Raw genomic sequence first — 24,435 nt, forward strand, 5'->3', positions numbered from 1 at the left:
GCATTGTAATGGGCCTCATGGCCGAGTGATCAAAGAAATCGAACTACTGTATCACTAGCCAGTCAACACTGAGGTTGTGAGTTCGAATCCCGCAGATGGCAGGTGGGCTCGGCACCAATCTTAATTGACTATGATTGTCAGTTTTCCTACGGAAGGTCGTGGTTCTCTCCTGACACTCCGGCTTCCTCCACCAATTAAAACTGACCGTCATGAAGTAGCACAATAGTGCTGAAAGTGGCGAAACACCAATCAAAAAAATTATACGGGGTAAATACAGTACCCTGTTGGGAAACATTCGCTTTGTAGTTTGCAGTGATTTTCGCATTAATTCTTACCCTGACCCCCAACCTTACCATGCAATACTTTTATTAGGAATTAACGAAACTTAAAGATATCATGTAGCATTAAGTTATAAAAAAATGGGTATAAAACACACACAAAACACGGTACAAATTCGATTAATCAAGTATTATTACATTGCTTGCAATGAATTATCGTGATTTCTCAGTGAAATAAAATCAATAATTTTACATGTGAAATAAACTCGGTTATTTCACTCCTCTGACGTCATACAACAATAGGTGTTGTCAAGACGTTGTCGATGACGTTGCATAAAAGCAATTGTGAATGAGTAGACAAAGATATACAGTTGGAAAGCAGGTCACGGTTTGACCCCAAGTCTATCAGCAACAATAGAGTCACGTGACCGTGAAAATTCAGCAAAACTACGCATGAAACAAATCTCATTTTTACTCACTAAAACACCACTGTCATGATAAAAACTTATTGATCAAAATAATCTTGAATATAAATAGTTTTAACTCGTCAAAACTTACGCATCAACTAAAAGTCCTTTTTTTCTTCATTTCATCTTCAAACATGAAGTTTGTGTGAAAATTGTAAAGTCTCCTGATCGAAAAATCTAAATATTTTCGAGGAAACTAAAAATGATGGGCTGAATTTAAATCTAATAAAGCATCTCATTAAGACAAACACTCGATATGAATATCTAGGCAATAGAGTTTTGGATACGCAAACGTCAAGTTATTTTCAACTCGAGGCGGTGGTTTTTTGTCCTATTTGTGCAAGTAGTTATCTCCCCTTGATATCAGCGGTCAAAAATAAAAACCCAGCAAAATGAATAAAAAGGAGTTTACTTTACAAAAATAAAGAAGAAACTAAAAGAAATTTGATTTACAACTATATTATTATAATATTAAGAAGAGATACTTCCCTACTTTTCAGAGAAGTGTAATGGTGGTCACTTTGTTTACTTGTTATTTGTTCTATTTATTTGGGGAAATTGGTTAATGTTAGTATTATTTATAGTTCCGTAACTCTTTCTTCCGAGACCGGCCATGTAATTATTCTTGTCGGGACTTCCTGCTTCTTGCACGTGATTGACTTCCGGCCTGGCCGGGCTCGTTGTCTCTAGGAACTATAAGTATGACGTCACTCACCGGGTTCAGGGCAGTTTACACTTAGGATTTGAAATGAGCAGACGCTCATACCGTTTGGATTGCACATATGGAACTTTAAAATGACAAGTAGACTAGCCACCACTGTATATTTATTATATGTAAATTATATCCAACCATATATGTCTTTTAAATAAACATCTTTATGTTTACGTGGATTTATAGTTTGTCTAATATCCCAGAACTTGGGTAGACAACGGGAAAACGAAGCCAGTGGAAACTCCACTCCCGTTACATTGGGGGCTCGTCCGGGATATATTTTAGGACAATAATCAAAACAAACGTATTGTTTGTACATTATTTCTGCAATATGGCTGGAATAAAAGGGATTTTTGTATCCCTAGGAGTCAAAATCGAACAGTTTATTGTTCGTCTTCTTATCATTTCCGTTGTTTGTGCCGGTCCTACAATGACCAGTACTGAATAAAATATTGGTTTGTACAATAATATAATAAAAGGTGGCTTACCTTCAGAAATTGAAATTAGAAATCCACCAGGGAAACTTAAATTTGGACCACAAAGTAAACCTTTTGTTCACGTTCCAAAGAACAAATGGTAAAAATGCAGTTCTTGTATAGCAGGAAAAACAAACAAATCATGTTTGTACTCATGTACACAGCATCAAAATTAAAAATATAGCTGTATTTGACTGTAATTTAAAGCAAAGTATGGCTTTTCAATTTTCCGGAAGTCCGCGATTTATCACGCCATGTTTACAAAATGACGTCATATTTTTGACGTCAAAACACATGACATCTAAGGAATGTGTGTATGGAGGTACCAATAGGGAATACTCATTGTCGTTCTAATTATGAAAAAACTGTTTTATTTCTTAGTTCCGTTTAATTGGTACGTTTTTATGTTTATTGTCATAATTGGATTTGGAAAGTCAAATAAATTGTTTGATTATACTTGAAATTGTTTTTGATTAAAAAGTACATTTTGTACTTGCATTTCTGTCACTTTTGTCTGCATCTATGTCTTGTCAGTGTGGATGTTATAGCAATTATTTAGTTTTCTTGCATGGAAAGGAGGGAATTAACAATACACAAAACTTCAAAGTTATATCGTTTGTAAAAGGCTATATTGTGCCATCATGGATTATATTCTGCAAAATTTGTTCGGTTTATATTAATCTTAAAAAAACGGATTAAAAGTACAGTTTTGTACTAGAATATGTTTTATATAACATCATCATGATGATCATTTTTACTTTGGTCTTTTGGAAATAGACTGAATTAATTTCAGTTTGGTGGGGTTGTTACTTGGAGGGAAAATAATACTGAATATTTTCAGTCGTTAAGCGATACGTTAATAAATGTAGAAATTAATTGTGGATGTTGCCAGAATTTGGATTAAAATGACATTTGTTGTCATTCAGCTGGAATAGGGTTGTCTTGTACGAGTAGTGCTGGATTATTGCTAAATAGAAGAAAGTACACTCAGTATGTTAGCTGTGGGAAGATGCTTTCGGTGGTACATACAGGCAAATTTGGAAATACCTTATGTGCTAGAGAATGGCACTAGGATGGGTATGGACTATTGGTTAGTCTTGTTGCGTATGTATTTTTACTACCTAGTTATTGGTTCACCATGGGTATGCTGTCTGCATGGTTAAGGATATTGTTTTGGGATTACTGGAATACAAGGGATGATTTATTATATAGTCTAATTGTTTTATATGACTAACTAATTTTTGAAAATATTTGATAAACAAACAATCAGTTTGTATGGATTCCAGTAGAGAAATGTGTGTTCTATATGTTTATATTAATTCCTTGGGCTATATGCTTTCGGAGACGTTTACAAATACGTATTGGGGCACCCGATCAAGTGGTGCAATGCTTGTGTATTTAGACTACTGTAAATTCAGAAATTATTGCGAGGTTTTTATTATTGCGAAAAATGCGACAGAGTTGTAAACGCAATAATTTAAACTCGCATTTTGAAATATTTTATTTGAATTAAACAGGATTTTTCTCAAAACCGAAAAAATTAAAATCGCATTTCAGTCTAAAATGATAAAATCGCAATAATAAATGCACGCAATAATTTCTGAATTTACAGTATTATAGACTCTTGGTGAGTCAGGATTTTATAAGAAGAATGTGCTTCTTAAGTATTCCAGTGTCTGACAGAATATGGGAGATAAAACTGAAATTGTTTCAGTGCGTGGATAGCTGGCCACAATGAGGGAACATTGAAATTTATATTGGCCTTTTTGCCGATAACTTTGAACGTAACTAAACCACATAGAATTAAATGTTGGGGAACACTTACTTGGACTACTTTACAGATTTGGAAAATCTACTGGACGACTTTTACCATATTTACCTTCCTGGAACCTTGGACAATATGTGTACCTGGATGCTTCGCTCGAGCTTTAAAATTGGATTCCTTACTCCGTGATGATGTCTCGTGATGTATTTGTGACTTTTGAACATTTAGTTAAAGACCGTTGAATATCTTGAACTATTTTTCAAATTATTTATTGACATTAACAGTAAATTAATTTGTTGATAACTATATGTGTCTGTATTTGGAATTTCGGTAAGTATACCTGACCGATCTTAGGACTAATGTGTGGGCACATTATGTCTTAAGAGAGGGGGAGTGTTATGGTGGTCACTTTGTTTACCTGTTATTTATTCTATTTATTTGGGGAAATTGGTTAATGTAAGTTTTATTTATAGTTCCGTAACTCTTTCTTCCGAGACCGGCCATGTAATTATTCTTGTCGGGACTTCCTGCTTCTTGCACGTGCCTGACTTCCGGCCCGGCCGGGCTCGTTGTCCCTATAAACTATAAGTATGACGTCACTCACCGGGTTCAGGGCAGTCTACACTTAGGATTTGAAATGAGCAGACGCTCATACCGTTTGGCTTGCACATATGGAACTTTAAAATGACACGTAGACTAGCCACCACTGCATATTATTATATGTAAATTATATCCAACCATATATGTCTTTTAAATAAACATCTTTATGTTTACGTGGATTTATAGTTTGTCTAATATCCCAGAACTTGGGTAGACAACGGGAAAACGAAGCCAGTGGAAACTCCACTCCCGTTACAGAAGGATTATAGTTAAAAATTAAAAGAAAAAAAATTGATAAAAATTAAGCAATTCACCTAGAAACTTGGTGAGATTTACTTTGTAATTTTATACTGGGATATGGGATCACTACTACCTAGCTGAATTGATATTTAAATTAGCTCTTTGGGTTGAAATTTACTTTGTAATCTTTATAATGGGATATTGGATCACTCCTAGTAGAAATTTGTTTAATTACATTTATTAAACAATGTTTAATGCAATAAAACATACTTCATACAATTTAAATAATCTTTCTGAAATAAAAATAATAAATACTGATCATTTATATTTTATAATCTAAAAAGTTGGACCAAGAGTCCCAATAGTTTCTTCAATTTAGCTCAATCCTATGTTTCTTAGTTGAACAGTACAGTACTGCCTACAAGATATCCTACACAAAAAGGATAAATTTAACAAAAACATTGACAGAAATTCTGTAAAAAATAATACTTAGAATTATAAGTGACATAATTTTGAATTTTAAAATCATTATTATTGTAAAATTCAATTATTAGATAAGTTAGCACAGCTAGTAGCTCTTGCCAAATTTCTCAGTGTATTTTAGATTATAAAAGTAAAATTTTTGAAAAAAATAAAATTGGCTTCTACTCTTCAGGTTGCTGTATCTGTATCAGCTGGTATAAATATTTATAAACATTGTATATATTGTATACTTTTACCTTAATAATTGGATATTTATATCACAAATGACCGGGACAAATCTTGTGCCTTTTACTTAATGATTGTAAAATTTGACAAGAATTTGCCATTTGGATTAGAATAAATACAATTTTGTAAGAAACCATCTCTATGAATTAAAGTTCGTGTTTGACTTGATAAGTTAGTTTTTTGCACTTATTAGTGTGGCTTATTTAGTAAATAGATAATCAGATAAGTAAGGTTTTTAACTTATAAGTGTAATTAACTGACCTTCATTTCCTTTTTCATAGGTTTTCTCCTCCAGAAATTTCATTGCAATGCATTTTCTCTTGCTATTTTTTTGTGTTTTTGTCCATCCATAGGCTATCATTAATTTGTCAGATTTGTTTCCAGTATGAATGAAACTCAATTTTCAAACTCAATAAAGATGATATTTGTATCACTTTTCCAATGTGTAAATTTTCACTATGCACATGACCCTGACACATATATTGTTAACGTTATGTGACGTATGTTGAAAAAGAAAACAATGTCACGGTCAACTTGTGTAGGGGATCAAAAAGGGTATTAGCTACCTTAAAATGAAGGTATCGTATGGAATTGTGAAAAACAAGAATTTTTAATCATAATTTCATTCATATCTCTAACAAGATAAGTATTTTAGAGTACTTGGAAACAGGTACAATGAAAAGAAGTTGAACATTCACTGTTTTAAACTAGAAACGAAGCCAAAACCTGCTACAAATTGACATGACTGGTGGTCACTAAAATTGTTGTATTAGAGTAAAAAATGATGGCTTCAAAATTGTGAAGAAATTTGAAATAGGTTACCCGGTTTCATTTAAAATTTTTAACGTTCTTTTCCGTATCTGGATACGCAAACGTCAAGTTATTTAAATTCGATGTTTTTGGCGAACACAAAAAAAATGGCTGATAATTTTTAGAACGGACAGGATAAAGTAATAGCAAATAAAAGTTATTTTCGACAATTTTTCTATGTCGTATTGAAACTATATTGTTCACAAAACCTACAAACTTTAAAAATCAATTATAATAAAAGCATGACAAGTTGAAAAATATAGTTTGAATGACGATGTTTTAACCGATTGATTTCGCGGACTTTTTTACGTCACCGACGACTGTAGCGCCACCTAATTAATCCCCCCTGCTATTGTTGCTGATAGAGCTTGACGACAACGGACGTATCCAAGAACTTGCTTTCCAACTGATAGTTCCTTCATTTTTTCTCTAATTCTACTAAATATCCCATTGTCAATGTAATAAAAAGAATAACTAATCAAAGAATTCAAATATCGTAAGATATTCAACTCGTGACCGAACAACACTGATAATTAACTCATTCGCTACGCGCATTCGTGAATTAATTTGTTGTTCCGTCACTCGTTGAATATTTTTCTCTATTTGAATTCTTTTATTAGTTATTCTATAAATAAGCGTTTTTTATGCTATAAACAACCAAATGGTGCATTTTGCTGTTAAGAATGAATTAAGTGATATGATTCAAATAACTCATATTACACTTTAGTGAAATCCTTATTTCCTCCGAATTGAAACTCGAAAAAAGGTTTTGCCTAGGGATTTTATCCATAAATTAAATATATACCTTTCAATGTATTTGATATATATACTTGTAGTAGCTGTAATTTGAATTCATATACTTGTTTTATTCTATCTGTTTGCTGTCATATGCCTATATTTTATTTTTATGCTTTTCTCCCAATCGAAAGGACAACCAGTTTTTTTTCGGTATAAAAGAATTAGTAAAATAAAACTCATCAGAGATACTTGACTAATGATAAAGGAAAAATTAGTATGGTGAAAACGATAAATTGTCGATTGCTGAAAGATATGTCTGAAAGATTTAATAATGGTTTCCTAAGACATTTTTTTAACTAACTGGATTTTAATGCACCAGCGCTTTCTATATTTGTGCTGAATGGTCTCATTTTTATAAAGAATTCTTTGGGAGCCACATTGATTGTTTGTTGATTGCTTAACGTCCACTGGCAAATATTTCATTCATGTTCAGGACGAAAACAAATTATTAACAAATAGGAACATGTAAAGGAGGGCGTCCGGGATGAAGGTTGTAGGGACAATTTGGACTGCAACGAGAAAATGAGGGTATATTGAATAGGAACAGAAATTTAACCTTTCAACATAAATAAGAAGAATGGTATGAGTGCCAATGAGGCAACTCTCCATCCAAGTCACAATGTATAAAAAGTTAACAATTATAGGTCAAAGTACGACCTTCAATACGGAGCCGTGGCTAACACCGAATAAGCAAGCTATAAAGGACACCAAAATGACTAGTGTAAAACAATTGAAACAGGAAAACCAACGGTCTGATCTATATAAAACACGAGAAACAAGAAACACCTATGAACCACACAAGCAAACGACAACCACTGAACAACAGGCTCCTGACTTAGGACAGGTGCATAAAAAAGCAGCGGGTTTATACGTTTTAACAGGCGCTAACCATCACCCTTACTTGAGACAGTATTGTAAGATTACAACATAAAAAGACACACTATAAAATATCAATTGAAATGGCTTAACTAGATCAAAAAGACATTTAAACAGGCTACCTACGGCCCCCTCAAAGAGTTGTTACAAAACGTGGCACTCTCTTTACACGTGGCATCGGATTTAACGTCCCCATTCTCACCGTACGTGGCTGCAAACTTGTACATGCCGCACAGCCATATGGACGTTCTTCTTTGGCGAGGGTTTTTCTGCCCGTCGGAGGAAGGTCTATGGTGATCATACATTAATGACAAAAAAAAAATATCGGTATAAAGTTAACTTGTTAAAGTGAGAATTATTTGTGCTCTAAAAGATTTAATAGTACAGGAAGCCATGTCATAATTGGATAGATCAAATGATTTCATAAAAGTATAGAATTGTCAATCAACATTCTTTATATCTATTTTACAATCATATATGCTATATAGTAATTGTACAGGGAATTGTATTAGACTTGTACGAGCAGTACTGCGACTACAATAATACGGTTCATTAATAATATATTCAAACTTCCTTCTTATTATACGCACTTTATAATGTTTCGTGACTGGGAATACTTTCCTAAGAACGAACTGACAATAGGGCTAGTTGCAAACGATAAAATGAGTAAGAAAATAAATCATTATAGGGCAATCCATATTGCAGATAACTTTTGTATTTTCTGTCTGTCTATTATCTAATTTGTCAAAAGTTGTCATTTAAGGGCAATAATAACTACATGAAGTCATCCGGTATTTTGTTATGGAAACAGAAAGTATGTAAATTTTGACATTCTGGAAAATTATTATCGTGTACGTTTTTCCCTATGATGGTTTTTAATATTACGAATATGTTACCTTTACTTTGTGTTTTCTTTTACAGGTATCCCTGGAAGTATTGTTCATTGATTTGTATTTCTGAAACACCTTTATACACTACGTACCGTTAAGATTAAATTGATCTAGTTGATTTATAGGAGATAATTGTTTAAACGTTTACAACGCGGGCAAGGACGTAGTCAAATGGGTGAAGAAGGACAATATTCAACGATGAACCCAGTATACTGTGGATGCATTTATTTTCTTGGTACCAATTTTCGTGGACTGAGGAAAACTTGCTTTTTCGTGGATATTTGATTCCATGGTTTTGTCAAAGTCTGCATACAAACCTATAGAGAATTTGTTATTCGTTGAATATCTTAATTCGTGGTTCATTTGTACCAACTAAATCAACGAAAATTGGTATTCCACGAATAGTAATCAATCCAGTCTCAACCGTCAAGCCGCACTTGCTCACACTATCTCATGTTATCTGTCCCATTCTTCTAGTAAACACACACTTACCAAACCTTTTACTTTCTGTACACATTTTTTCTCTTTCTCTAACACATAAACTCTTTCCCTCTCTCGCACATTATCACACTCTCTAACACGTATGAAAACACACTCTAAAATAAACGCAATCACTCACACAAACACATTCTGACATTCTGTCACGCATACGTATTCTCGTACAATTTATTTCGCGCACGCAAATACTCTGTATCTCACGCATTCAGATTCACTTCCTCACATTTGGAAACGACGCCTTCACACTCGACACTTTATTAGCGTATGCTTTCTTTCACATTTAAAATATTTGACACCAACGAAAACTACAAAAAAAAAAATACCTACTACCTGCAACTAACTCATTCACACGAAAACAGTTGGACCCATTGGTGGCCTTGAGTTGTTTTCTGCTCTTTGGTCGGGTTGGTGTCTTTTTGACACATTCTCCGTTTTAATTCTAAATTGTAATCATAAATACACAAAAGACAGTACAGATAACGAACGAAGACTATATAGCACAACCCGTTCAAAAACAAAATGCGGTGGGACTATACGAATATTAATGGCATCCTTAAATCTTTTAATCCATCTTCTACTATTTACCAAACAAGACCAAATGATAATAATACGTTTGCTCTTCTGAACTAAAAAGAACTGGCAGGTTCAACAAAGATTTGATAAAGTTACTTTAACCATTAATTTTCATACCCAGACCAAGACTCCGCCTAGGTCGTTTTCTGTTTATAGTAATTAGAATTCTTGAGCAAATATCATGTCTTTGGCAAACAATCTAACCAGACCTTGGAAATAATGCTGTCATTCCTGATACAGCTCAGATTAGTTTCACTTTCGCTTCAGCCTAGTCATTCTGGTCTTCTTATTACTGTAACACTTTGATTCAACCTCATTTTAACACGACGTCTATAGTAATTAGAAAATAGACGCGAATGTTACCAAAAGAACATTCAAACTAATAAGTCGAAAATAAACTGACAACGTCATGACCAAAAAAAAAACGGAAAACGACGAAGAGACAAACAACAGTACATAAAACACAACATAGATAACTAAAGACTGAGCTACAAGAACCCAGCCAAACCTGGGGGTGATCTCAGGTGTTCCGGAAGGGTAAACAGATCCTGATATACATGTGGCACACGTCGTGTGTTGCTCATATAAGTACACACCCAGTGATAAGTTTAATTCGTAGTATTCGTTATGAGGGACAGGAAAGATTTGTTCACATACAGAAGTCATGAGAATGTGGCATGCAAATTAATTTTTTTTCTTATGATTTTGGGATCTTTTATTTTGGCATCAGTCCTTCATATTTTGTGTGTGTGGGAGAAGGAGGGGGTATTTTTTTTAATGAATTGTTTAATCAAAAATCAAAAAATATATTTGTTTCCATTCAAAATAAGGGATAAAATAAATGCAACATCGAGTGAAAAACAATGTTCTAGTTCTTGTAATTTTTTAAAGAAATAGTTTTGTTGGGTTTTTAAGTCGAAAATTGTTTTGCCCTACAAAAGGTAAATGGTCAGTGCCTTAAAAGACGATTCTTTTACTCAAATTTTGATCTGTTTAACCTTATTATGATAAACAAAATTATCTGAATCTAAATATGTCAAGGACAAAATACAAATATATAGTCAGGAGCCTATTGTTCAGTGGTTGTAGTTTGTTGGTGTGGTTCATTTGTGTTTCTCGTTTCTCGTTTTTCATATAGATTAGAACGTTGGTTTTCCTATTTGTATTGTTTTACATTAGTCAATTTTATGCCCTTTATAGCTTGCTGTTTGGTGTGAGCCTCCGTCTTCAAGGCCGTTTTTTGACCTATAATTGTTGACTTTTTATACATAGTTACTTGGATTGAAAGTTGTCTAATTGTCACTCATAACACATCTTCTTATATATATATATATATAGAAAGGCTAGATATTAGTCAACGAATTTCTTAAACGCTGGGTCGTTTTGAAAAACAAACAAAACGATACTGTACAATAACAAAATACATATTTTTTTTTATATTTACGCATAAAAAGTGTACAAAACAACACCCATATTTAAAATTGAAACAGCAAATACAAGTATCACTAAATGTGAACTGTGACTTTTGTCCTTTTCAATTAAATTTTGGAATTACTTGATATGATTAAAAGGAGATTTAAAGTATTTACAATGTGAACTCTCTTTCAAAATATAAAAAAAACTATAAATATCGTTTTTTGATAAGGGTCTGGATTGGGTTTACGGAAGAACAAATAAAAGGGAGAGAGAAAAATGGGCTTACAAATTAAACAAAAAACATAATAACGGGCAAAAAATTCTAGATAAGAGAAAATGGACAAAAATTAAATAATACAGAAATGAAGATCACCCTCTCCCCCATTCAGACCTTCATTAATTTTAGCGTTTTTTTAATTCAAAATGTTTTTAAAAAATGTTATCAGAGAAATGTGTAAAAAAAAAGCTTGATATATCATTTTCCCTTAATGTCCACAATTTTTTTTTATCTGTTAACATCATTTGAAGCATTCAAACAACATGAGCAACAAACGTTTATATTTATTGCAAGTAGATTATAGATAGTAAAATATCTCGTGATCGTTTTACTTGTTTACCTTTCTGGTTGAAACACCTCTTCAAATTATGTGAGATGTTATTTCCGTTCTCGTAATTCAGGTAATTACATCGCTTCTTTTGTTGTAGTTTTTTGGATTAAGCATAAAGGTATGGACAAATATACCCGTATTTACATCCAAAATGTTGTCTGAGTACAAGCAAACCTTTTCATCTTGAATAATTGTCCTGAGTTGATTATACTTGGGGTCCTCTTTGGTTTAATCAGCTCTTCAACGTTTTTATTATGTTTACGTTTTCAAATATTTCGGTCTCGAGCATTGCTGAAAAGACATTAATGGTTGAAATACGCATCTGGTGCAGTAAAATTTATACCGTTAAAAAAAATATACGGCATACTCGGGCAGTTCAAAGATATGAAAATGTTATATATGTATTGTGTTTTTCAGAAAATTAAAATTTTGTTTGAATTGAGAGAAATCTTTTTTCCAAGCCTGTAGAATATCATGAATATAGAATAATAAAAAAAAAACCGCCTGAATTAAATTTCGCGCACATAAAACTTTGAATCCGGATCTTTACCTTGAAGAAGAATTTTCATTTGATTTCACATCAAAATCCAGAAAAATGTGATTTGCAAAAAGGTTATCAGCCTTATTAATTTTTGAAACCGACCATACCCTCTATTTGCTAGATTACAGTGTGGGAACGGACGTGTACGTTTTATTAATGTTATGGTCATCCTGGAGACTTTCAAGCGAGACTCCAACATTTGCAAAAAAAATGCAGTTGATTGTTTTATCACTATTAGCACTGGATGTTTACTTTTAATGCATACGACACGTCATTTATATTTTATAATTCTGAGTTGCAGAAAACATTCTTAAGGCTAGAAAAAAGAGGAAAATATTGAAATAAAGCTCCGACCACAATTATGTCATGTTATGTTCATTCTGCTTATATTTTAACTTTACGAAATTTTTTCTTTCAAAAATGTTCAACTTTATATCAAAAATTAATAATTACAATATAGATTTTCCTCAAATTTAACATCAACATGCATATTTTTTTCACATTGTGACTTGGATGGATAGTTGTCTCATTGGCACTCATACCACATCTTCTTATTTATATATAATTGCGAATAGCTGTAAATCGTGACAGAATAGTTATATACGATGCTGTAACATTTGCCACTGTACGGTCGCTTCTTGGCAAATAACTTCGACTGTATTATCACTTGGAGCATTTCTGTATTGTCGCCTGGAAGCAGTGTCATAATGTTGGCTAGAGTATACATAAAGAAGATCGATTTTACTATTTTCTAAATTCAAATCTCCTTTCGAAAAAAAATATATCATCAAAACAGATTTTTGTTACTCTCATATTTACACAGTATACAACGGTTTAAACAAAGTTTTTGATATAACTATTTTTCGTTTATTCAAAGGCTTTATTCTTCAAACTATTCGAGACGACCTGATCATTTATAAAAGTGTACACTCACACACATGTAAGGGTCATTATCAAAAATCATGCATATTTTGATAAGGGTAGTTTCCGAAAACTGATGTCATTGTTTTAAGATTTAAAATAAGTTGAGCTATTCTGAAATATGGTAGAAGCTATATTCAGAAATATGCAATGGGAAAAATTAGGAGTTCTTTCAAAAGTATTCAATTTTCACCATTTTAGGTCATCTTTTGGAAGAATCATGTCTATGGTGTTACCAATATAAAAGATGCATTATTTTATTAACAAATACTTTTAAATACCAAACAACTTTTCCAATTTGTTGCTAAGGTTGAAATTACTACTTATATCCATTATTATAACAGGTATGCATTCTATTTAAACATAAATTTTAAAATAAACTGTTGTATAAAACATAGTTGTCCTGGTTTTGGCTGCTGTTAATATTAAATAAAACACTAAAACTGAATAGATCTTAAATGTGTAAGACTGAATGATAAGATCATGCCTAATCCTTCGTATACAGCCTAAGAAAACATTCATTTTTTTTTTTAAATAATAAAAATTATTGCATTTTTATATAGTAACACCACTGACCTTTCAGTAACAACAATGACACAAAAGTAACACCATTGATATCAAAGTTAAAATTTTACTTTTATTAAGTACTGAACACAAAACAAAGAACGGTAAACAAAAGAAAAAGTATGGGCATGAAAAAAACCTAATTCTTAGGCTATAAAATCCCAAATTATACAACATAACATCAAACTACAACAACATTTACTTATAACTAGTAACTCCAATGACATCATTTGTAACACCGTTGACAATATTTTGAAAACGCGGATTTTTCATGGTTAATGTATTAATTCAAACACTCAAATTGAAACTTTATAAGTTGATTAGAAGATAGACAGTCAATAATCGTCAAGGAAATAGAAAACAAATTGAGACAGTATAAAAATTGTGATCTAGTAACACCAACGATGTACCCGGTTACACTAACGACAAGTATTTAGTTAGGATATTTTGTAAAGTTTCATTTACAGGACCTTAAGAAAATTAAGATAAGATAAACATAAACATTGGAACAGCCAATTCAAATTAAGTTATTGATTCACTTGTTTGAAATGTCATTTAGTTTTCCAAGCGCCTTTTCCCACATGTCACTGTCAATATGATATCTGCCTCTGATCTTTACTGGCTCTGGTATTTGTGCAATTACCTTTTGCATACTATACCAATATTCATCAGTTATTGCTTTTGGCCAGTAAAACGTTTTCCCAACTGGGTGCATACATCTGACATAAACTTCATTGTCATCAATATCAACAACTAATCCCGGATACAGTTTGCCATCATAGTCTACAAGAACGTGTTTCTGTAGAACATCTTCTGGCTTGAATGCACTAAAAAAATCATCAGTTTCAGTACCAAGAGTTTGATTGTTGCTGATTTCATTTTCCTGTCTGTATTTGAAATCTTTTATGTCTGGCATGGTTTCCTGACTTTCAATATAAGTTGAATCTTCAGGTGTTTGTAGAATCTTTTCAGTGGGAGCAGGATGCTCTACTTCCTTTCCAAGTTCTTTTTGGGACGCGGACTTGTCCGCTCCATGTTCCATCTAGTGACTGGATTTGTTACCACTATCACTAGAATAATCCTTACGCTTTTCTTCAATGTCGCTTTCTAGGTCAATTATAGGTGGATTGTTGATTATGATTTTTTCAGTTTTGATCTTCTTTGGTGTTTGTTCTCTGTCTTCTTTTTCTCTTCTGTCCTTCTCTATTTTCCTTACTCTCATTAATCTCCAACGTTGCATTTCAACCGGGATGTTGGTGGTGTTCGGATTATCAACAGGTAAAACAGCCACAAAATGGTTTGGAATCCAGTTTCGTTGTAACATATCAGTTCTGGTAGTTGTCAACATAATGTATGCGACATGCTCAGATTTTCATTCCCTTTGCTCTACAAGTCGATGAAGGTCATTCCTGACATTGGTATTTCCTAGTAAGGGATAGACGGAATAAACCTGTCTACATAACACGCTTGAAAGTGCAAAAACTTGCCACATTCCAATGTAAGTTTTGTTTCTCGTAATCTTCATTACTTCAGCCTTATATATCTTCTCTATTTCCTGACTGTCTAAAATATGTGTTCCAGGCACAAATTCATCTGAGTACATTGCAAAGGCCTTAGCTATGGAATTGTTCTTATTTTTCTCACCCAAGCCGTTTTCCAAAAAATGCTGACTAAGGTATAAATCTTTATGAGCGACAGATTCGAAGATAATTCTGGTTCTCATTTCCCTGCTGCTCAGTTCATTTCCAAATGCATGAATACTGCCACAATAAGGTAGGCAATTGCCATCAGCAGAAACTGTCACAGGAAAGAGTGCACATGATTGCTCTGGATAAATATTAATAGCCTTTTCGTCAACAATGAGTTTGGTATCGATTATTGATGGAATGTTTTGATAGTCAATGTCAAATATTTCTAGGTCTTTTTCCTTAGTTTTGCAAAGTTTTTTTAAGTCTTCGTAGGTTCTGCACTTTTCAAGACTCGTTAAGATTTCATGGAAAAAAGTTGTCTCTCATTTGTTTCCCTATCCCCCGAATTTAAATCTGTAGCATGTGAATTGTTTGATTTCTCTAAACTATTGTGTTCAGTCTTTTTCTCTGTGGATTTCTCTTTTATTGTTTCTTTGTTTTCTTTGTTGCCTGTATTCGGTACATCAAATTTGAAACATTTCAATTCGTGCCCACGGTGCTCTCCATCTTTTCTACAAAAGCAACTGATATCTCGATATCCTATTTCTCCGAATGCAGTTGTGAACATCTGGTGCATTTTTAAAGTGCCTGTAACTGTCTTTGGGTTTAACTTAGAAACAATCGTCGAGTTCTTTTCAACTTCTTTTCTTCAAACTTCAAATAATGCTACATTTGAATCTTTACCATTGAAACTTTTAATGAATGAAGCAGTATCTGTTATGTCTTCTCCTTGCAAAACATGAATGTTTGCAGCTCTCTTAAGTGCACCACCAATACCATCAGGAGCGCCCTTTCCATGACCACTTTCATGGAAGTTCCAGCTGGCAAATGTAAATCCTCTTTCAGCCATGAATTTTGTAAAAAGAAAGAAGTTGCCTTTCTGCTTATACTGTGTACATCACTAAAGAAATGGAAAGTATGTATATCAGGATATTTGTTTTGAATTTCATCAAGTAGAGGGTTCAAGAAAGTCTATATGGCAGTTTGTCCATGGTCAAGGGAATCGGACACAGAACTGAAAGGGTTAGCATTTTCCCCATAACCTGTGTAGTAGACTCCTGTGTGTAATGTGATTTGTTTTTTCGAAGCACCAAAGTGCATGCTTTGTATTTCTTTACCTAACTTGCAAACGAAATTTTCAGAAAAATCTACATGTATCAGTGCTTCATTTTGTTGAAGTTTTTCTTTCAGTTGTCTAAAGTATTTCAATTGGTTATCTATATTGAAGTAATGTATCCTGAACCTTTCCATCTCTTCTATAAATCGGTCGACCAACAAACCAAGAGCGCCTTTCATTTCATCTTTAACAGTAAGAGTAATCTCCTTTTCTTCAGTTTTCACAATTCTTTTTTCCTTCTTCGTGATCCATTGGAACCATGTCACTTCTTCTTTCTTGTTATAGTTCCCAGAGTTGCGATCTATCATCTCTTTCTTGCTACATTTTTGACATCTTCCGTACATGCAATCTAGATCTTCAGAATTACACACAGATAAATTTACAAGTTCTTTCAAGCTTTCAGTTTCCAGTACTTTCACTCTGTGTAGTGTATTTACAATAAACTGTATGTTTTCATGAAGCTTACAGGCACATGTGTCTCTGTCTGATTCTCTTGGTAGCTCCACCCAAAATGGCCGTAACCGACAAAATGAAGTATAACTGACTTTAATTTCTTTATTTTCCTGTAGGAATATTTTGTGGGCATCTTCAATTGTTTCTGTAAAGTCTCTTCTGCATTTTTATTTTATTTTTTGTGATTGTTTCTTTCATACCTGCAGTCAGTTTGCTGTTATCGTCTCCTTGGTAGAAATTGATAACTTTATCCTCTATTCTATTTGTAAGAGATCCCATAAGATCTTGTTTCTTTGAATTCCTGCAGTAAATGCCTATATCTTCGTTTGGTTTGTACAGGATCTTGTATTTTCTCAGCATTTTTCCTCTGAATATTTCAGAGAAACTCTGTTTCTGTGCTCTACTCCCTTTCAAATATTTTTGTTGCAGTTCCTTCTGTAGGACAAAGTGGAAAAGTAAAGACTTTTTCACTTTAGACTTTGCAAGGGTTTCCCTTTCTATTGAATTTCCCTGTTTAGAGTTGGTACTCCAAAATCTCAATAACCTTTCTGTTTTGGCGAGGAGATGCAAGATATTCCTTATTCTTGAGAATTTTGGCTTTTTCTTTTTCTAAACCTCATGATATACTTTTGTGAACGTCTTTTTTTGTTTGGCTACCTCTTTTCGTAATGCTTTCATTGTCTCTATAACATTTGGCCATTTCCCTTCTCCTTCGTCTGGCACTGTTATTATTTCTGTTGGCAATAACTGGAGACACAGGTGGTGTTAGTGGCTGTGATTCTGATTCTTTCCTTTTTTTTATCTCTAGCTAATTTCTGAGCTATTCTCCAGGTTTTTCGCATTCTCCTTTTGTTGCAATCTGACATATCTGATATCAGCTGACGTTTCCCAACTGCCAAATCAGTTTTATACTTATCTTTTTTTTTTGCCAAATACTCAGCTCGTCTTCTGGGATCCTGATCACGTCTCTCCCTATATAATCTTTGTTTTTCTTTGTTTGTTAAAGCCATTCTTTTCCTGAAAATAAAAACAAAATCTACATCTGGATTGTTTATGATCAGAGTTTCTCCTTTACTTAATGTTTCTACCTGTCACTCCTGGTATTCAGTTGAGTTCGTGATGTTCTAAGTTTGTTTCTACTTTTGTTTATGCTTTGATTTGGTTGTTATTGTATCAAGTAAAAGTATATAATACGGCTATTAAAAATGTAAAACAAATTACACAAAATTACTGATTTTAATGAAATCATCAGTGGTGTTACTAAACTTGTCTATGGTGTCACCTTACATGCAAAATGGGTAAAATCAGATGGATATTCATTTGAATTTGATTTGAACGTGATCTTTATAGAAAAAGTATATATTTGATTTTAAAGATTTCATACAAATACAGAATACATCTGTGAAAATATTTGATAATAACTAAAAATGTCAATAGTGTTACTAAAATGTGTCCATGGTGTTACCAGCATATACCATTTTGTGAAAACTTGGTATAGGTACTATATTATATTGATATAACATTGTTAATTAAGTATCATATTTCATAAAAACTGTATGTAGTGTGTCACAAAACATTCATATTTAACACATACAAGCGTTATCTTCATATGTTTTCATGCGTGTGGCTTAAAAGACCCAATAACATGCTTTTGCATGTTTTTTTGATAATGACCCGTAAGAGCACTCTCGGACTTTTTATCTTTTTTTGAAAACTTAATTTGACTTTATTTTGAACGGCACACTAATTTCGCAGTTTCCTCGACTTGCTATAAATTTGTTCGGAAATGGACATTTGAGCGAAATAGAAGGACATTTGAGCGCCTAAGTATAGGACATTTGAGCGCCGAAAGTTTATAATATTTGAGCGAAAATAAAAATAACCATAGGACACGTACATTTGTGCGAGAAAAAAATTGAGAGTGATAAATGAGTACCTCTTCCGTTCGCCAGATATAATCTGTTACCCCTGCTTACCACGTGGTGGTGGAAGTAGGATTTCGAGTCGGATATAGTTTATAAAATGTGTAGTTTATAACGCACAAAGTTTTAAAAAACATCTTTTAATTGTAAAAAACACAAAGCACTGTCATAAAACTTAAAACTCGGCAATGGCATTGTTAAGATATCAAGTGCCAAGGGACAATTCACTTTTTAAATATAAGAAATTTAGAACAAAGAAAATTTGCATAGCCAATAAATTATAGTAGAATTAAATGGTAAGTAGAGATCAACTCAAGAATACACTACCATTAACTAGTCAGAACCGGTCGAATTACTCGGGTGTAAAATTAAATAAAATATATTTATTTTAAAAACATACTCTTTTTTTTTTCTTACTTTTTTAAAATACTTTCTTAATTCATATAAGAGTAAATTTTTTAACCCCCCACCTTGAAGTTAAATGGTCGTTCTCTAGATAAGGTTAATATTCCGGCGCTAAAATGTCCTATAATGTCGGGGCGCAAATGTCCCTATGTGCATTTTTTATTTTCGCTCAACTGTCCTATGCCCAAATTTGTTACACATGTATGCTTTCGATGAACGATTTATTTATAAATCCCACAGTGAATGTATGAGCACCTATATTTGTTTACCTTAACTTTAATATCAAAAGATACGGAGACTTGTCGGAAAAGTCATCAGTGAAAAAGAAATGCCAAACCATAATAAAGAGGAATGCTACCTCTTTAAACTATTTAAGAAATTGTATTTTTCACTTTGTATTTTATTCCAATCAATATGGGGATTGGTTTCCTTTATTTAAAAATGAACTTTCAAAATTTCTTGTTTATCTTTAAGTTTCTTTGAAAGAAGTCATGTCCCGTCCGCAACTCCTCTTATAACATCAAAAGGACTGAATTTTAAAACTTTGAATGATTCATCATGTGCAGACTTTGCATTGTGCACCTATTTATTTTTTATCTGTTGTTTCGTATTACACAATGGACTAAGCTATTTATTTTATAAAATTTATTTGAAAGGGGTATGAACCACCCGTATGCAACTCCTCTAAAACACGTAAGTGAAATTAAATATAAAATTTAGTTATTTTGAAGAACAGTCTTTTAAATACATGTTCGTCGTACTAGAGCTTTCTTACATTTTGGCAAAATGTACGACCGAAGTAAAGGGAGCATGTACTACATTTCCACGATACCACTAAGAGTCTAAGTTTTATCCGGTAAAACGGCATTCTTTTCTGAACCAAACATATCTTTTAAAATTTAAGCATATCGCAAATAACACGCTTTTAATATCTGAAAATAAATTAAAATAGTTTCAAATACACATATGTTACTCATGTTAATCACGATTATACACATTTGCGCGGGAATTGTTCAAACATGCGTTTCACCATTAACATTTTAGTGAAATTATTGAAGTATGACACTAAATTCTAACGACAAGATTCAAAATTATTTTTATTTTTAATGGGTATGCTATCATCAAAATGTGAATGTGGATCATCGAGATTTGCAAGACAAGGATGCTACGATGTTTTGAAAAAGTAATGTGAAATAAATTTGTGATCTTTTTCCCATCAATTTAAAGGTTGGATGTGAAAAAAGTAATGTGACACTAACGATCGCAGGACACAAATTTGAAACTATAGCCCCCCCCCCCCCCCCTTTCCCCTCATTCCCCTTGAAAGTTAAATGGTCGTTGCCGTAGTAAATGATCGGACTGTTCACACTAGTTATTATATCTTCAGTTAATTCTAGATACGCAACTGATTTGGGATCAATTTTTTAATCAGTGGTGCATTTAGCATTCACACATGATGTTAACACGAGCGACCATGTGAAATCTAATGTCAATTCAAATTTGGTGGGGGGGAGGGTTAACACACACACACACGCCCACTCTCATAAACAGCTTTGATTAACTATTAGTAGTAAGATATAGGATAAATTTCCACGAGACAACTGCCACCCAACAAAAGGATGATCATCAACATCAGTTTATATAAAGATGAATGTTACCATAGTTACATAGTTCACACTGTATAACAAGCATTAAATGGTAAAAAAAAACCACAAGTTATACTATAAGAAAAAACGAAAAACTTGGGTGTTTCGGAAAATTAGACCGCCTCTGTCTCTGACTTAGTTGTGCAAATGATAGAGCAAGGCGAAGATTTAGAATAGGAGGCTAGGAATATGTCTGCTGAGTAGAGACACTTGGGTGCTCCTATCTCCTTATTCTAATTATAGATCAACTAATTATAGATGTTTTGTTCATTTACATACGCATTTTAACATATAAATGTATATCAAGAAAATAAATCTGCAATATTGGACTTTTTATATTCTGAATTTTAAAATGACGATCAAACAGTAAACATGCTTGGAAGATTGATGATTATAGGTCGATTACCGTCCAGTTGCAAATATTTCATGAATTTCAGGACGAAAACGCATTCATACGCTGCAAGAACAATTCGATAGCTGAGCCTAACTCGGGTGTGTAGACATACCAGAAAGCGATAATGGAAATAACATAGGGGAGAGGCGGGGAATCCCTGCAAGTCATTAAAAGAGCCTCGTCATTATATATTTTGAAGGAGGTCATTTTTTTTTCATTCGACTAATTTTTGATTTAGAATGTATTTGTTTTTAATTTTATCTTATTTTTTGTGTGAGGGGGAAGCCAAAATTATTTGCCTTGGTATTTTTTTAGGTTAAATAATGCAAAAATTTTTTGGGGGGAGCACAATCTTTCATTGTTAGGGGTATTTGTTCTGACGAGCCTGTGTTTACGAAATTTTGTAGAGTTATCTCCTTCCTCCTGGTGGTTTTATATTTTACCTCTCGTATGTCCTGAAATTCCTATATCGCACGTAGATTCAAGTTTAGCACGTGTTGTATCATGCAGTGTAATGGTCCTTGATATGCAAATATTAAAGCGAAACGCCATCGGAGTTCCATGACGCTTCGATTAAGATTACATAAATATGTCAAAATAAGGGTCTAACGTATGATTCGTCAGGCGTACGTACCTTTCGTCAAACTGTAAGAAAGCTCTAGTACGACAATTTTAACATATGACCCTTTCTGATATATAGTTCTATCTGTCTTAAAAGTTTAATATTGATTGTCCCAGTAGAAATGTAAAAAAAAATCATTATCTTAATATAGGAAAATTATTGACTGACACGATGAAGATATATTTTTGTTTACTTCTTCAAGTTATCAAATTTGTGCTTAATGCTTGCGAATAGTATGAATGATGTGATTTGATTTTTATACAACGAATTTAAAATAAATGATATAGTAGACCAATAAAGCGAAAGTAAATCCCAAAATAAATATGAAATTAATCAACAGTTAAAATATGTTTGTTCCTCTGTTTAAGGGAATAAAAATTCTAAACAAATCAGGTGGCATTGACTTTGTTTAAATGCAAACTTGAACCGACCATAAAATGAAAATAAGTCACATTCAGGTCAACTGGATCAGTCCGCCATGTGAACCAAAATGTTTGTCTATCATATCAACACTAGCGTCAACTGAATGAATACTGATTAGGAACTAAGATAGATAATCATCCATTCTTGCATTTCATGGTTCATTTATGTGTGGTAAACAAGTTTTTGGAAACTGAATTCACACAGTTGTTCACCTTCCTTTGAAAAGTTTGACAATGCAGATAAAACTAAAACATATTCTTTTTAGGAACTAAATGAATGCAGGGTTTAAAAAGTCACAATAACCTTTACCTTCATTTGGAAATTTTAACAAAGCAGAAAAATGTAAAAAAAAAAAAGACTTGAACTTTTGTTGTACTTTTAACATTAGACATACTTTTGTGTTCTGTAGATGATGGCAAGCTCTATACTTTCATGTAGTGTTTGTGAGTATCGACATATCTTCAAACTAGCATCCATTTGGTGTTCGGATTGCGACGAAGGCCTCTGTCTGGACTGCAAGGAGCATCATGGGATTTCCAAAGCAACAAGAAAGCACGGTACTATACCAATATCAGAGTATCAAACACTGCCTAAATTGAAAATATTAAGCAGATATGCAGTACACACGCTGAAAAATATCAAATTTACTGCAATGAACATGAATGCACGTGTTGTAGTAAATGCATCGTTGAAAACCATACAAAATGTCAAAATATTGTCAATCTTGATGATATTGTCAAAAACACGAAGACCTCAAATGCTTTTCTGGAAATTCACGAAACATTACATGAAGTTGCTGAAAACATCAAACGGATTCGTCGAGATACAAATTGCAATTTGAAAACGTTGTCCGAGAACAAAAATTAGATAGAATGCGAAATTCAACAGGTTCCATTAAATATCAATTAACATCTCGATAAACTGCAAGAAAACTTCATAGCGGAATTGCATGAGATAGAAAAAAGAGAGAATACAAAAATCAGGTAGTTATTGAACGTTTTAGATGAGCATGAAATTAAAGTTGCCGAGCACCAAAAGAACATCACATACATAAAACAATACGCATCAGATCTACAGAACTTTCTAGCTCCGAAACAACTTGAAGCAGATGTTGATGACAAATGTCAGTTGATTGATTCACTTAGTGAAAGTGATACACTTAATAGTGTGGAGATCAAAATTAACATTGATACATCACTGACAGACATTACAAATATTGTTCCTGTGTTTGGAAAAAATACAAATTGACAACTTCAGTCCTTCGGTTGTCATTGCGAAGAAAAAGCAACAACAAGCTCATTTGATACTACCTAGAAATGCACTTGTGCCCATCGAGTTACAACAAACTATAAACAAGAATCGAATATTAGAGGATGTTGCATATTACCTGATGGTAGAATCGTATTTTCCTATCCTGCTCTAAACAAATTAACAATAGTTAAACAAGGCAGGTCAATTGATTTTTCTTTGCGTTTACCAGCAGCATGTGGTGTAGCATACAACAATGAGGATAACACTATAGCGATATCATCCAGTACTGTTCACCTTGGCAATAAAATAACAATAATTGATTTAACGAAACGAAAAGTTGAGAAAACTATTTCTCCTGGTGGACAAACGATTGGTATTGTGGCTACCAAAAAAACATTGCTTTATCAAATATACCAAAAAGAATTCAAGTCATGCATCTTACTGACGAGTCAACACGTGATATAATCACTGAGAACATGCACACACCAATCAATGTAGCAATATCTGGACACACACTTTATTATTCCAGTTTTCATTATCATACAGTAGTATGCTGCGATCTCCAAGGTACAAAACAATGGTCATTCAAAGATGAAATTTTTTTAAAACATCCGTATAGAATATCTGCTGACAACGATGGAAATGTGTATGTTGTAGGGTGTAGAACGAAGAACGTCGTAGTTATCTCACAAGATGGACAAAAACAAAAGGAACTCCTATCTATAAGAGATGGCTTAACATCCCCATGGGCAATTGACTTTGGACGTGCAACT

At 33.1% G+C, this 24,435-nt stretch overlaps 1 protein-coding gene across 1 annotated transcript in view; it reads right to left on the reverse strand.

Moving 5' to 3' along the window:
• Positions 1–24,435, reverse strand: part of LOC127704345 (uncharacterized) — a 148,769-nt gene that overhangs the window by 110,380 nt on the left and 13,954 nt on the right. The window lies entirely within an intron of this gene.

Source organism: Mytilus californianus, unplaced genomic scaffold, assembly GCF_021869535.1.
Source record: "Mytilus californianus isolate M0D057914Y unplaced genomic scaffold, xbMytCali1.0.p SCAF_6, whole genome shotgun sequence".
Classification (NCBI taxonomy): Eukaryota; Metazoa; Mollusca; class Bivalvia; order Mytilida; family Mytilidae; genus Mytilus; species Mytilus californianus.